A 16,230-nucleotide genomic window follows, 5' to 3' on the forward strand; every position below is an offset into this window, starting at 1 on the left:
TGAACATAGCTAATACGTTATTGCTGAAAGGCAGGTATAGAGTTCACTCCAGGCTGGGACATCAGACTGTCCTTTGGGTTTTCCAGTGGAAGACCCTGATGGTGGTAAAGCAGGAGTTATTTCAAGTCTAAAAATGCAGAAGCAGGGAGCAGAAGTTGCTTATGAGAGGTAGGTGGAATTGCCTAAGAACCTTAGGACTAGTTGGGAGTTAAGGCTGAAATAACTAGTGGTGGGGGAGCTGAATGTCTATATGCCATGAAGAGGACTGATCATGCTCACCTTACAGAGAAGACTCCTACACTGCGGAATAACTTACCTTTTCAGAAAGACTGCAAAATGTTCACAGAATAATAGAAGGTACCAAGTTGTACGTTATCTACAGCAAGAGTGGAAAGCTTAGACCACTTCAGCACTATACTACAAAAAAATGTGACACAGTCTGTGTAAAGAAGCTTTGCGGTGAATATTTGACATCTTTTGAGAGATGTAGTGCCAGAACCACTAGAACTTCTAGAAAAAAATATGAAAGGTTCATAGAAACACCTGTTAAACTTGCTAGCTCTGCTAAGTGGATAATGTGTAGGGAGAGCCTGATTTCCACAGAGAGACCATGACAAGCTCAAAGCCAACTTTCAGCACTAGGAGAAAAAATGGACATTCCAGTGGGGGTCCAGAAAAAAAGACAAGAGAAAATGTGCCTGCTGAGGTCAGAAACAAGAATATCAAGGCCTGTGCAGCTAAACTCCAAATCTCCAGCATTCAACACCTTTTGCTATTCTGAAGCTCAAACTTTCGCAGCAGATGCTGCAAATCCTGCCAGTTTTTGTAGTGGTTTTGTGAGGTGGGCAGATGTACCCATTATAAAACCATTGGCTTGTACATAGCATTTTGGTACAGCTCTAGTTACTACCAGCATGCCTATTCCCATGTTTCTATTCCCACTTATTTTCTTCTTTGTAGTGGATGAAGCACAAACACAGAGACCCAGCAATTAAACTGTCATTCACAAAGCCTGGAATTGAAGCACATCTTTCCAACAGGGGCATCTGTGCCTGCGTTTGCATTATAGCTAGATCCTTCACTGCTTCTTTTTCAGCGGTTTCACAGTCGCCCAGGGCTTATTTCATAGCCAAACTGCTCTTTAGTTCCCTTTGAGCAACCTCTTCCGCAGAGGAATTTCCTCCATCCTACAATTAAAAAAGCTCCCCAGGACAGTCTTATTTAGTGCCCTTGCATGGTAAGCTCCAAGTGATCAAGGGGTACATGTTTTTAAACATATACACATATCTGGGAACTATCAGCAGACTATGTCTGTGCAAATAATAGATGCTTGAAGCACAAGACATGTCTGTCAGCAGGAAGAGAAGGCTGAGAGGTTAGGGAAGAGAGTGTTTGGGCAATGGGGCAGGACAGGGCAGGGACACCTCCCTCACACAACCCTATCCCACTGCAGCCAGGGGCAGCAAGCAGAGCTAGGCAAGGAAAGGTGATGAGGGCCTCCTGCAGCACTGGGACAGCCAGGCATGGCCATGGGGATGGAATGGCTGCAGAGTGAAGACAGGGAGGCAAGAGCAGGATAGGCTAGGGTGATGGGCAGACATGGGCATGGCTACAGTGACCACACAGGGACAAAGCACCAAGGCCGGAGCTCCTGAGCTAAGGGGTGGTCTCCAGAGGCTTCTTACAGCTCTTCCTCACAACTGGTTGGCCCCAGTCATGGCCAACCCCTGGTTGCACAGCACCACTGTGTCAGAGCTTGATGGTCTTGAGCACATGCCAGGGGAGGGAGGAAACGGCTGCAGCAAAACCTGGAGGGCTCAAGTCCCTGACAAGCAAATTGCTTTCAAGACGCCTGGGCAAGGAGTCCAGACTTTGTAGTTTTATGTATAACTGGGACCCAGCTGGTCATGGCTTTTAGGCATTCTGATAAGATAAACGTTAGCAAACAACCATGATACACACTTAAACTGCATGTTCATATTCAATTACCAGCAGAAAATGGGTGACTCCAAGGGTCACATAGCTTCCTACAGTATATACACAAGGTCAGATGCTAAGTGCACTGTCTAGCACTGCCAGGAAGGAACAACAAAGCTCAGAGAATTGTATATCCTTTGAAGCTCCCTCTCTGCCTAGTGGATCTGTTGTCCATGTCCTTAATCTCACAGTTATCATCTTAAGCAACCGCAATAAGGGAAGGAAGAGAGCTTCTGAGACAGCAGCAATCCACCTTGAAGCAAAAGACAGTGTTTTGAAAAGCTGCATGTATTTTTCAATGTAATCAAACACAGAATAATAAGATATTCAGTGAAACTGCTCAAGAAACTCCAGGAAACATGACATGACAAAGGAAAAATAAGTGAAAAGTCCCAAATTCAGATATGCTGGTATGATTTTTGGCATTCCTGTCTGTTATTGTGGCATATCTGAGCAAATCCAGAGAATCTGCCAAACTCCTTCTGTCTGCAGTCAGCTGCGTTGACATCAGCCACAGATTGTCCAAAAAGCCACATGCTTGCATAGTAGGCAGGGGTGCACATCAGTTTGCACATTGGAGCTGAGCACATTGGTTTGCCACCAAGCAAATATCTCAAGCTCAATGCCACCAACCCAGTCTCTTTGCCAGCCCTGCCTCATGTCCCATCAGCCCTGACAGCACCTGAAGAAACCTGCCCAGTCTTGCTCTCCCCTGACAAAAATTATCCCTTTTTAGAAAGCCACCACAAATCTTCATCTTTCTTAGTTTCTCGAGCTAGGATTAGATGATTTATTCCCCTTGCATTGACCTTCTGCTTTTGAGTGAATTTTGTCTCTGTTGCTAAACAGGGAAAAGTCTTTTCCCTATGTAACAAGTTTTCATTAATCTTTTTTACTGCAGTGTCCTTTCAAAATCACAGGCCCCAGCATATCTCACATCAACACCGGGTGACAGCTCTTTTAAAACCTTGCAATGTTTCAGTATGCAAGAGCTGACAAAGATGCAGGGATTACAGCACAAATAAAGGTGGCAGGTCAGGTCAGAGGTGAATGAGGACAGGTCCTTCAGGTTAGACAGGGCAGGAAAGGACAGGGCACACGGGCACAGCGAAATTGAGGGGCAGATGGGGAATAAGTGATAGGAAGACAATGAGAAAGGATGGATGGTCCTGAAGTTCATAAAACATATTTCCTGAGGTTTAGCAGTATTCAGCCAGAAGCAGAAGCCCATTTTATTTAAAAAGGCTCTATTTGGCATTACAGAAATAGACTGGTCTCTGACTGGCACTACATTAATCAGCCTCATTATTGCTATTATAAGAAAACTAATCTCTATAGTTATATAGGGTATGGCTATAGACATGTAGAATATGGCTCCAGCAGGGACTACTCAAACAGCTCATTTTCTAACAGCAGTGGAGCTATTCCCATATTTATTCCTTCAGCTTAGCTCTGTGCCCTGCTCCCCAGAAAACCAGTCTCTGCCATGTCCTGAGAGGACAGATGTATTGCAAGGTCTGCTCGTCGGTGACACACCATTGCACATAATACCAGGTGCAAAACAAGAGGTGACATGAAGTAGTCGCTTAGTTATCTTCACCTGCTCAAAGTCTGTAAATGAACAATGATGGAGCTAATTAACTGGAGGGAATTAATTGCAGGTATATAAACAAAGAAAAAATGCACAAAATGAAACAGAATGACTTTGGATGTGGTCGTATCTTTTTCTACCTTGTCTTGATCATTAACATTGAGTTACCTATTTGACACCAAGGGAGGGATTCGGTTTGGGCATTCACATGTAAATATCTAAACTCTATTTTTAGTTAGTAGATGCTAAGGAGTTCCTTAGGAAGAGCTCACCTGGACACCTCCCTGGGATTCAGGTGCCTAAACATAGGCACCTCCTCTTGTCTAGGTGCTGTGGAGCCTCCAGCCTGGCCCCTAGCTCGTGTTCCAGGGAGTGCAGAATCCCTCCTGGCCTCCTTTGACACTGGCCATCTGGGGAACCTTCGGGCATCTCAGAGGGCCCTCAGAGCTATCTGTAGGCAACTGATGACTGTCCTTTGCCATTGCCTTGCAGATGCTCTGGTCCTTAGGCTGGGTTGTCTGTATCTCCTTTGTCAGGAAGGAGAGCTTAGACTCTCAGGTGCTTGCTCCCACGTGGACACCATAGATCAGGTGTCTTAATCCCACACTTGGGAGAGGCCTGGTAATGAAAGACGGGATACACAGGCAGTGTTTGTATCATATCTCATTTTTTGTCTCTAATCTTTAACTAGTTTTCATATGATTGATAACAACAACTAATTTCTGATACTGTTCCTCAGTAGCCCAATTTTGAAATTATCTATTTATCAAATTACTGTTAGTATTTAATTTCTACAGATAAATTTTGCCCCCCCTTATATTTTTTTATTCTATTATTTATTCTAAAAATGTGAATAAACCACATTTTAAAAATAGAAACAGGAAAAGCAAATGCAGAAATTATTTTGACTATTTAAAATAACGTACTGTATCTGTTTCCATTAATATATAACATGGGTTTGTGCTTAAATGTGCATACAAATAATGCTCTGGAAAGTAGATGATCTCTGTCAGCTGAAGTTCCAGTTATGTAAATGAGGTAAGTTTTTGTTCTTTATCAAATCCACAAACTTTTTCTTTGATTAAAAAAGAAATTCAAAGAAATGCATTTATTTGTATTTATGAGTATATTTGTTGCATAAATGAGCTCTCCACTTGTGTCTCCATAAGGTTTTATTTCAGATCAGAAATGCATTTCTGAAGCCAAATCTCCCAGTTTTTTCCAATTACCATGCCTTAGTTTGCACTGGGGATCAGTCTCAGGATTCCCTTCCGTTGAAATTAAACAAGAAAATGAGCTTGGGGAATGAACCCACTGCTCTCCAGTTCTTAATATGCCTTCAGTTCCTGGGATCAGAGCAGACCTAGTCTAAGGTTAAATTAATCTGGAATCAGGTACAACGTGTACATCAGATCCTCAGCACCTCTACGGGTCCAGTCCTGTTGAGCTGCAGTATTTGCTCAAGTAGATGCAGGCTCAGAGAGCATTAGATCCTTAAAGAAGCAGAAACTTCTTTATTTTTTAGTAGCATCCAACAATACAAAGAAATTTGCCCAAAACAGAGTATCTACACAGATTGCCTGCCTGAAATACTTCTATAGCATCTTTTAATGAGGCCATCCTTCATTAATAGCTTTCTGTCAAAATACACGGTAAGTTTGAAAGTGCTCTTAGTCTTTTTCAGTTAAGGAATTATGGTATTTCTGTGGTATTTCCACTACCCTTCCCTTTGACACTGTCTTCACATTTGGGAAAACGAGGGGTGTGTTAGTTTACAAAGAACAATAATATTTTCACTTTGGGATGGGACAGCAATCTCTTCTTTTAAAAGCGGACCCAAGAGATCTCCATTATTTACAGTCTCACTTTCAAGGCTGCAGAACCCACTGTTCAAGCATCACTGAAGGCCAACAAGTGCTTGGAAGAACTGTTAATTAACTTCAGTTCCAAATGAGGAGCATAGCAGGGAAACCTGTTGAGAAATCACACAGCCTGTATTCTTGACTAAGGCTCTGGAGAGAGAATTAGGAAACGGAAAAAGTGCAGCAAACTGAGCCAAAATCTGCTGTTTGTAATGTGGGGATCATTATGTGATTTGATCTTATAAAATCCAGACAATAATCAATTTCTTAGTTCATGGGAGGAGCCCATCGAGGAGAAACACAAATACCTGAGGCAATGCACTAAGGAGCCTGATGATACCGCCTAGAAACGTTGAAGGAGATAGATATTGGAAAAATGCAGAAGAGCGTATCTGATGAATCACATACTGCAGCATAGATGCTCTGTGGGAGAAAGAAAACGGAAAGGTAGAAATGCTGAAAATGATCTAAAGGGTATACACAGGAAGAAGGATCAGAATTGGGATTGTGGTATGCAGTAGCAACAAAAAATAAACCAAAAATAACAGCCAGTGCAATTTGCAGCACTTTTATCAAATACTCCACAGTGTGTAGTCTGTAAAATAGAGGCAGGGAGCAGGGAGGCACCAGGGCCACCAGTGATCCCATGAGCTTATCAAGGTCACCTGGGAGATGGAATGGGTTGGGTGGTCCTTCCTGATAGCATATTCCTGAAAGCATACCCCAGATACCCCCATCTGGCTACATACATGCCAGGATGAATTGGAAGGAGTTCAGACAGAAGCAAGACAAATGACAAAAAGCTGGAGGGAATGACTTCAAAGAAAAAATTAAATGAGCAAAAAATATGCATAGCTTGGCTAAGGAACAACTGTAGGTCAGGAGACAGGGAATACAGTAACTGCTAGCCATTCTTAGAGGTGTACACGAAGAGGTGTCTCAGTGACAGTAAACAGGGACAAGGAAGAATTCATCATCGTATAAATACCCCTTTGCTTTGATTTTTGCTTGGTACATGGTAGCTTTACCCTATCATCATGGACTGCCAGCAGCAGGAAAGAGACAAGCACTGAAAAAAAAAAAGCACTCTCCCTTACCAGTGCACTTTGAATTCTGTTTTATAATTCATTTGATTGCCTCCTCTCCTCTCTTACTGCTCTAGGCCAGGCTCATCATTACACGAGGCTAAGGAACCTCAGTTCTCTCTGAAACCAAGAACATTTCAACAGGGCATGTTCACAATAATTTATGAACATTTTCAGTACTGCTACTGGATTGCTCTTTCTTCTATGCCTTGTTATTGCAGGACCAAACCGCCTTTCAATGAAATAAAATCACAACTTTTGAGCATAAGAATTCTTCCTCCCATTTGTTTCTTCTCCTGTCATGTTTTCAGGTTACGTGCCGAGAGATCTGAAGACAGATACACGAGTCTCACCTCTCAGGAGGCATATGCCTTGTCCTGGCATCACTTCCCTGTTTAGGTAGATCGCAGTTTATCAGTGAGGGCTGAGACTCCAACTGTGCTCTCTGGCAGCACAGAATTTGTGCCTAGGACAGTTCTTTCCACGTTATTCTCCCATCTTCAAATGCTAATTTTTCAACAGCCACTTTTGTACTGTTTTCTTTCATTTTCTTCTAGTAAATCTTTTGAGGATGTCACTCTGACTATACCTTTTCTTCCCTCTTACCATTTACTCACTGGTGTAATTTATATAGCTCCTTCTGTGTTAACATCAGAAAGCCCAGTACCTAGACTGCCTTTAATCATACAAGTGAATGTACATTACAAAAACGTTTCTGGGAGCATGAAAGACTGATATTCTTTCAAGCAATAACATTAACCCCTATTGATATGAAAGAGAAAGAGTAGTTTTGCTAACAAGTGTTTAAAAAGTGTGAGTTACGAGCATCTTATCCTTCATGTTCAGTAGCCATTTGAACAAGAACTGGGAGAAATAAAAGAAATATCACTGAATTACAGAAGTTGCAGCTGTGCAAAACTCACATACTGGGAGTTGCTTCGTCTGCTCTATGCTCTACTCTCTTTGTTATGGAAGAGCTCCCTGCCCTACCATTTGCTTTCTTTTTCACGCCATAAATTCATTTCCACTTACAATGCAAAAATGGAGTAACACAAGCCAGGACATTAAAAACTGCATTTTAAACCAAAATAAGCCTGTGGAACCTAGGACAGGCTGCAAACTTTTAAACTGAACAGCTTTCACTGGAGTTAGCAGCTTGAGTGCTATGAGAAAATTCATGGGAATGTGTCGATTTTGATGAAACTTTGCCATATACAATTGATTTTGAGTAAGCTATTATGAGAGTAGAATGTTGTATTTTGCATTTTGGCAAAGTAGAGCATTCTATTTTTCTTTTTTTTTGGTGTTGAAACCTCTTCTTATACTTCTATGCAGTATCATGCATATATAATAAACAAAATTATATTTCACGTTGCAATTTTTTATATTGTGAAATCTGGAGGATTCAAAGATATTAAGGGTGTAGTGAATACTACATGGGAATTTCAGTTTTTTCAATTGTATTTAGAAGCAAAAGTAGATGAAATTCCATTTCGTTATAGGATCTGGAAACACTTTACTTTTTTTTTTTCCCTTCTTGTTGCTTTCTGTTGAGCAAGCAATCAAATTTTAAAAGGATAATCTTTCTCCAACCCTTGGCTATAGCTAACAATGCTACTTACAGACAGCAGCTTGAAAAGTTACAGTATAATTGATGTAGCATGAAGTGCATCAAGAGGGCAAAGTTGACATGAAGATATTAACATAATCTGCTCCTCACATTCCAGAGAAGTTTACATTTTGTCCCAGCATGTCATTTCCTTATAGCAAAGTACTTCTACCTTCATAGCACAGTCCTCTCTTGGAGGCACAACTGACAGCTTTCACACCCTGAAAGACATTCTGTAGCCTTCCCTGCTGTCATAGTCTGGACATTTGGAGGAGAAAAAGACAAATGCCTGATTGCACAGAGAGCAGCCAGCCAACAGCAGCCTCTACATGCAGCTGTTTCTACAGACATAGCACACATTTTTACATCAATTCAGAACCAAAGGCATGAATAAACCTTTTAGCCTCCTAATAACATGTAAACATGCTCAAATCAGTTTTGCATTGGATTACTGATTCTCATTTATTTTACTGCCTGAAAACATTTGAGAGGGGCTCAGAGCAGAACATTTTCTTGGTTTTAATTTATTTAATTGTTTGAATAAGGAGGCATAAAAAGAAAAGGGCAAATGAGTTTGCTCTCTGAAGGGATGAATGCACTACTAGCTTTCCACTAGCACTCTATCTTCTCTCTGCAGCACACACACTTGTTCAATTACAAAATTGCAGAATAAAGTCAAAGGTTTAGAACGCACCTTATTTGGGCTCACAATCAAGCTTTCAGGTGCCCTTTATTAACACAACCATTTGCCAAATCTGCCCATGCACTTGTGAGATGAACCAGTTTCGAAATACCTAGTTTGCCTGGGCAGCACCCAGAAGTGAGCAGTCACATCCGTGTGATATCCCACTCTCAAAACCAACACAGCAAGTGTTTTGTTCTGCTGGTTCATATAGTCTCTGCATTCAGCATGGGCACCAGCGTGTGAAGGAGGGAGAAGGGACAAAGGGATATGAAAAAGGACTAAAGAAGTCAAAGCAGAAAAATACTTAATTAGTGTGCAGTGGGGTTCCTCCCTCAGCATCTCTGCTGGATGCCTCCGTGAAGACTACGCAGCAAGCAGAACTCCCAGCGCCACTTCTCTCTATTTCCAGCTGTACTCACATGGCACGTAGGTACTGCAGTCATGCTTGGCTATTTGCTAGCTAGACACGTCAGAGGAGATCCTGTAGGATCTCCTTCCTGACAGCTGCTTTTCAGAAACGGAGCCAGTCTTAATAAGAGAAGCCAGCAGATGCAGCCGTTGTTCAGCACATCTGAAATGAGGCCACTTGCATTTGAAAGCCTATAAATGGATATCGTTTTCTAATTCTAGGACCAAGAGTTTTGGGGGAAAAAAAAGACTAATTGATCATACAGTTTTAATTTTTAACCTCTCTGTAGATGTGCAGATCTTTAATTTTCAGTGCTGTGTATACACACTATAATCTCTCTATGTATAAATCGGTGAAATGGTCTTCCTATATACAAGTCAATATTCCCTGATCAGTGTATGTACATAAACACACATGAAAAAAACCTACCCCACACGCTAGTGCACCCTCATACATTTCTCTGTTCTTTTACTCAGCAGTATTGGGTTTGGTTGGTGGTTTTTTATGCAGTCATACTCCTTTGACAGTACATAGCTGTCATGGTTCTGTCTCACAGGTTTCTATACATCAGAGACCAGCTTCAAAACTGTTTTGACAGGTGAAAAGCTGGGATTTTTCCAGTCACAGGATGGAAAGAAGCAGGAATGTGAGAAGTGAAAAAGAATATTCCTTGACACCCCCTAATCTCCTCAGTGCAGATGGCACTGTCTTTTTCAAGTAGTTTCTGTACACAACAGTCATTGCAAGAGACCGAAAGCCTGAGTGCTGAAAATAGGCTTCTTGGAAGATACACACATATCTATGTGTATCTATCCACTATGCACAGCCATGCATGCACGAGCAGCCAAATGTGCAAAGCTTACTTTCCCTCTTCTTCCTCCCCTATCCATTCACTAAAATTAATCGCTCCCCAAGATGCTGTAGGCCACATTGTTAATTACTGTCTCTCTCTTCTGCACCTGAGGCATCACACTGGATAAGAAAACAGCCTGCAAACAGATGGAGAGCTGCTGGAGATGAATCTGCAGGTATGGAAAAAAAATGGATACAGACTTTATGATACTGCACTCAGATGGTCTATTAATTTTCAATAATACTCTGGAAAAGAAGGACATCTCTACCTGTTTTAGGCGCTATTTGTTTTGAGAAAAAAGCCAATTGCTTTTATGATTTCATCACCATCATTTATGTTCAAGGAATATTTATGGAAAAATATTCAAATCATCACTGCATCAGCCTTGCAGCTTTTTAGGTGACCCTGCCCCTTGGTATATGCACTATGCCTGGTAGTACCAAGGCTGGGTATCTTGCAGACCAGACCAATGTTCCAGCTTGAATTGGATGCTGCATGCAGCCTCTTGCCTGCTGCTTTGATGCCACTGGCTCATTCCCAATTATCTACCCTAACAGTCTGCTTTTGCCATCGTGTTGTCATGGACGGCCACAGCAGAATGGTTCAAAGCCACTCCTTACGTGCCCAGCCTGCCTCCATCCCACTTGAACGAGGAAAATGAAATGAAAATGTTCCACCCTGATCCAGCCTGGCAATTAGCAAAAAAATCACTGCAGCAATTGACATCAACTAGTGTCCTGATGCAATCCCAATGAAAATGTTCCACCCTGATCCAGCCTGGCAATTAGCAAAAAAATCACTGCAGCAATTGACATCAACTAGTTTTTCACCTTCAGAGGCTGAGCATCCAAGCTAGTACAGCCAAAACGATGAAGCAGGTATGCCTCTAGTGGTGCTCAACGCTCTCCTGTCCTACAGAGGAGGGCACTGCAAAGGCAGACAAAGCACAGGCATCCAAACCGACCTAACCCACACTGTGCCTTCTTCAAACCAGGTAAAAGGGTTTCCCTTTCGTAAGTACTTCAATGTGGCCATTTTCTGTGTAAAAGTACCCAAGAGAGGTATCTGAAACCAGAAGCTATTCTAATAGAGCCATTTTACCCTCTTCTAACGGAAAACTATTGCTGCACATAGGGAACAGTTGCACTTTCTAAACTGGGAAAAAAGCCTTTCAGAATTGGCTGGAAGTTCAGCTCTGCACATTAGCCAAATTACTTTAGATAGGCAATGGAAAATTACCAATAGACTTATCATATGACTATCCGAAGGGATCCAGGTATTTTAGCCAAAAAGCAAGAAAAAGTGAGTTAATTATACCGTTACAAGATCTCTGATCTATATAGGAGTGAGGAGGAGCAGGTGACACTCACAAGACAAAGGGCACCCCTTCTTTTCCAGTGTTGGCATCATGTGTATTTTGTGGAGCAGGTAGAGATTGATACACAATTTGTCACGCGCTATACACAATTTGTCATGCTGTTACATGACTGTGTTAAGGGAACTCTGGAACTTAAACATGATGTAATTTTCTTCCCAAACGCTGCATATTATTATTTTGCAATCCAGCACAAATTTTTCAACATCTGCCATCGCTTTATGAAATGCTTGATCTATGCAGAAACAACTGAATGCATAATGCATTGTATATGCTACCATACATTTAGCTTAGAATACTAAATCTACTGTGTCTCACTCTATTAAAAACCACATCAAATATAATACTTCTGACACTAGGGCCAGTCTATACCATTATCACTCATCCAGGTTAATAAACAGTATATTGTTGCATGACCTTGGGATTCCTATTCAAGAACTGGAAGTGAAGGATTCTTAATTTGCCTTTCCTTCTGTTCTGCACATGGCACAAAATATGAAAATTTAAAGCCAGTAGGGTCAGGTACTTCTCCAGTTCTCTCTCTCGTTAAAATTGACTCTGCAGGAGCAGTATGTAGGCACCAGGCACTCCATCTGCCCCATGGGTATGAGGTGGAAGTAAAGCTGGTCCTTGGGAAACGGGCTTCCCCTCAGTGCTGCAGAGGATGAGATGGCTAACCAGCCAGTGGTGGTGCTTAGCCAGAGCAACGCAGACTTCCTAGAAGCAGTGCTACAAATAATATTAACATTTGATCTGAAAAAGACAACCTATTCCAACCCTAGTTTAGATTCTTTCTTTCTGCACTGAATCTTTTATTTCAGACAACAGTTCTTCGATATAATGCAATTGTCTTTAATGAATTGCTTTTCCCATCTGTCACTCTCATTGTAACAAAAATTCAGGGTGATTTCATTAACCTGTAGCAGAGGTATAAGACTAGGACTTTATCCCTTTTCCATTCTAACAACAGAAGCATTTACTCTGATAGGAGTGGTTCATTGATGGGGACTATTGACCATGGATATGTAAGAAAAAAAGATGTCAGTATTTGGATACTTACCAGGCAAGTTAAGGTTTGTAGGCTGAGCTCAGAGAAAACTTGTCCAATGTTAATGAAATACCATGGACTGCTCCCTGGCTGTCATAAGCCCTAAGATGCTTTTTCTATTGCTGGCTTTATGAGGGAAAATGAGAGAAGCTCTATGAAATCAGTTCCCTCTGTCAAAATGGTGCTTTAGTTGTGGGTCACACAATTAGCCACATGCAAAGCAGCACATTTGCTGATTAGTAAATTCTCATGTCGAAGAACCTAGGCTAAATCTTTGTGTAAGCACTTTGGTACATGGAAAAAGCATTGCTATTGCAAGCATAAATATCAGGCATTGCCAATGAACATATGAGTAAAGGAAGGCTTTTTCTCAGGGAAAAAAACCAAAAAACTACGTAGATTTCAGTTTGCAGGCGCAAGTTCTGTTATGTTTTGTACCACCCATTTCATTCATATCTCCTCTTGCTGTTCCAAGATCTTTCTAACCTTTTGAGCCATATGATATCTTTGGTGAGAAGTATATCTCAGTGTGACTTTAACTTTAGCTTTTAACTCACATTTGGTAGAAAAACCTTTCACATCCCTACAATATAAATACCACATGACTCATGCTGCTACAAAAAACCCCACTTTTTTGTAAGCATTTTCTGTTAATAGTGATTAGCATCACTGTAACTGCAAATTACCTAAGACAATATTAAGGTATAAAATATAATAGAGACATTTCCAAGGAATAATGTCAGTATAGTGCTGAAAAAAAGGATGCACTAAGGACATTTCAGGAACTCTTTTGGTAGTGTTTTTATGTTTCTCATTCACTTTCTTATGAATGACAGACAGGCTCATGCACCTTTGTACGCAGGAAATCTACACTGGAGAAGAATAAGTTTCAGAGGAATAATTCTAATACTCATTATGTCTGTACGAAATACCAGCTTAATTTACATCCAGATATGACAGTTGTCATAATACGTATAACTCAATTGTAATGTAGATATATATACTATAATATTTATTATACCTTCATATAATAATATATAAATATATACATATAGTTTAAAAAATAATCATAAATTAATCAGTTAATTGGTCAAAAATAATTGATTGCTATGAGATTTAGGTTGGGTTGCTCTTCCAACCTCTTCCAAGACATGGCCAATAATTCTGATTACTGAGGAATCATGATAACAAAGTTTAATAAAGCAAATCACTACGATTAATATTGAAAACTTTATATAGAAAAGCATATAGAATACAGTCACTGCTTTCAGACTGAATCTCACTGCAGGGCAATAACATAGCTTAAATCTGAAGTTTTACTTCCCCTGGTTCCCTGTATAGTTAAGGACTAGAGACAGGCTTGTGCAGAGCTTTATTCAGAGTGAGAACCTCACGTGAAATCATATTCTCCAAACCCATCGAGGGAACCCAACTACTACACAAGTAGCACTTGAATCTGGAGTTTACCGCTGGGCAGCATATATACCATGATTTTGCCTCTAGCATCAATTATCATTCATCTGGGTGTTGAAGGAGCTGACAGATCTGTATTCTCCTTGCTTTTCTTTTTTTCCCGCATCTTAAAGGATACTTGCCCTTCTTTTGCCTAGTGGTACCTCACCATCCTCATAATTTCTCAAAGACACTTGCTAACAAGCCTAACATCTACCAACATCACCATCCCACTGTTAAAAATCCAGCAATGACTTCCATATAGGCCACCTGATTTAAAATTGTCTTATTTAGCCAGGCAACCTCCCATAAGCTCCTTTTCAAACCTGACCCTTTAGCCTTATGTTGCTAAGTAACATTATGATGTACCCAAGGATGACTACTGGTGTGCATGCAAGCCCCAGTACAGTTACATAGGTAAAATATGGTAAGTAGCCTTCCAGTTCTGACAATTAACAATAACAAGGCTTCAGCTGAAGCACTGGTATTTACAAAATCTTGGATAATGCTATAAGCATCACAGATTTTATTGTATGCCTTATACGGATCATATAGGTTATGCTTCTATACGAGCCTGCTAATGACTCCGGTGACTGTGCTGAGCTCACCAGAGAACCATCAGCCCAATGCAGAAAAGTCAAAATGAGAAGAAAAAGCAAAAGAAAGGAATTAGCAAAGCAATCATCCACTGCATTTTGTGGGGGAGGTGGAGGGGGAGCGGGGCAGGATGACAGCACTAGCTGGCACCTGCTCCTAGGAGGGGGAAAGAACAAAGTGAATGGCAGAGGGGAGAGAAATGTTTCAACAGAGAGGGAAGGCTTGCTCTAAACTTCAAACGGGAGACACCACTCAAAGAAAAGAAGAAAGGAAGAATATGAGAAAAGGCCATAAGGGATAAAAGAAAGCTAGCGTGAAGGAAAAAGAAAGCAAGCAGGGAGGATAAAGAGAATTCCATGAAGAAGCAGTTCAGCTGAGGGACTGTGCCAACAGCCAAAACTGGTGCAGCTTTAGCAATGGCACTTCAGTAACAGAGGAGAGAAATCTGACCTAACGGAAGCCAGGAGATGGTCTAGAGGTAAATATAGCTTCACTGGGTGCACCATGAGTAAAAATGGAAGGAAGAGAACAAAATTTGCACTAATATCTCATCCACTCCCTTATAAAACCTGAACTGTTCCCAAATCAGCATTGCCAACATAGCTAAACTACTTGTAACACTTGCATGTAGTGCCTGCACCTGTCAATAAGAGTGATTATTAGTCTTGTGCGCATAGGTCATGTAAAAAGTCACGTAGTTTCTCTGTGATTTAGTTGCCCATCTGTAAAGCTGCCACCTCTGCTTCATTAAAGGCAAAGAGGCAATAAATTGACAAGGAACAATATAATAATAAAGAAGCACAAAGCAACAATTTAATGGCAACAACAGGCTCAGTTCTGGATCAGAAATAATGAATATAAAACAGTGAAGCAGTTAATGGATGTATTTTATAATAAAAAAAATAAGCATTTTCCAAAACCAATCCAAAAAGGGAACAGGACAATTAAAAATATCAGTATGAAATTAATGTGCACTCTTTGCTGCAGGCAGTCAGAGGCTCCGCTTCCCTTATTACCTGCCATCCAGTAAGACTTCTCCCCTTTCTTTACTTGTGTTAATTGTCTGGGTTTAAAGGACACTGAAGAGCATAGGATGGGCTCATTAGAATTGCAAAATATTGCTGCTTACCATTTCCAGCAGGGTACCATTCATCTCTGTTGCCACACCATACTGTGAGGTGGCACCAAAAACCAGACGCTGCAATCTGAAGCTAGGGAATGCTAATCACCCTACATCAGAAAATCCCGAAAAACATGCAGGATTCAAGGTTCACTGTGGTTGAGAAAATCTGTCCATGGCCATAAATGACTCCCAAAGGCAATCTGGGGTGGGCTTTGTGTTTTTGACACAGCCAGCCCCTTTCTGCTGTCCTAGAAGATCTGGGTCAAATTCTTAGCCATTTCTTTCAACCTCTTCCATCTACATAACCACCTCTTCTGTCCCTTTCCTTCAATGAAGGACACAACTACCACTCCTCAGACCTTTGAATACCAGGATGCCTCTCACAGTAAAGAACAAACACAACCATCTCTTTCGTTGCTCAGCTGCTGATTGGTGAAGTAAAATATAAGTTACAACTGGAGTGCAGAACTCTGAATAGTGGTCTATGCACAAATATCATCGCATACCTTAGCTAAAGGAAGCTGTCAAGCCAGTTGCACAGATTCACCTTAAAGTCATGTCCAG

At 41.0% G+C, this 16,230-nt stretch overlaps 1 protein-coding gene across 1 annotated transcript in view; it reads right to left on the reverse strand.

The window, feature by feature from the left end:
• Nucleotides 1-16,230, reverse strand: part of LOC106898755 (oligophrenin-1-like) — a 259,480-nt gene that overhangs the window by 90,187 nt on the left and 153,063 nt on the right. Inside the window, exon 3 of the mRNA XM_014960186.1 lies at nucleotides 5,739-5,853. The gene's annotated coding sequence lies outside the window, so the exon portion shown is untranslated. The remainder of the gene's footprint in view (nucleotides 1-5,738; nucleotides 5,854-16,230) is intronic.

The sequence above is a fragment of the Calidris pugnax genome, unplaced genomic scaffold (genome assembly GCF_001431845.1).
Source record: "Calidris pugnax isolate Ruff unplaced genomic scaffold, ASM143184v1 scaffold188, whole genome shotgun sequence".
In the NCBI taxonomy this organism is placed as follows: domain Eukaryota; kingdom Metazoa; phylum Chordata; class Aves; order Charadriiformes; family Scolopacidae; genus Calidris; species Calidris pugnax.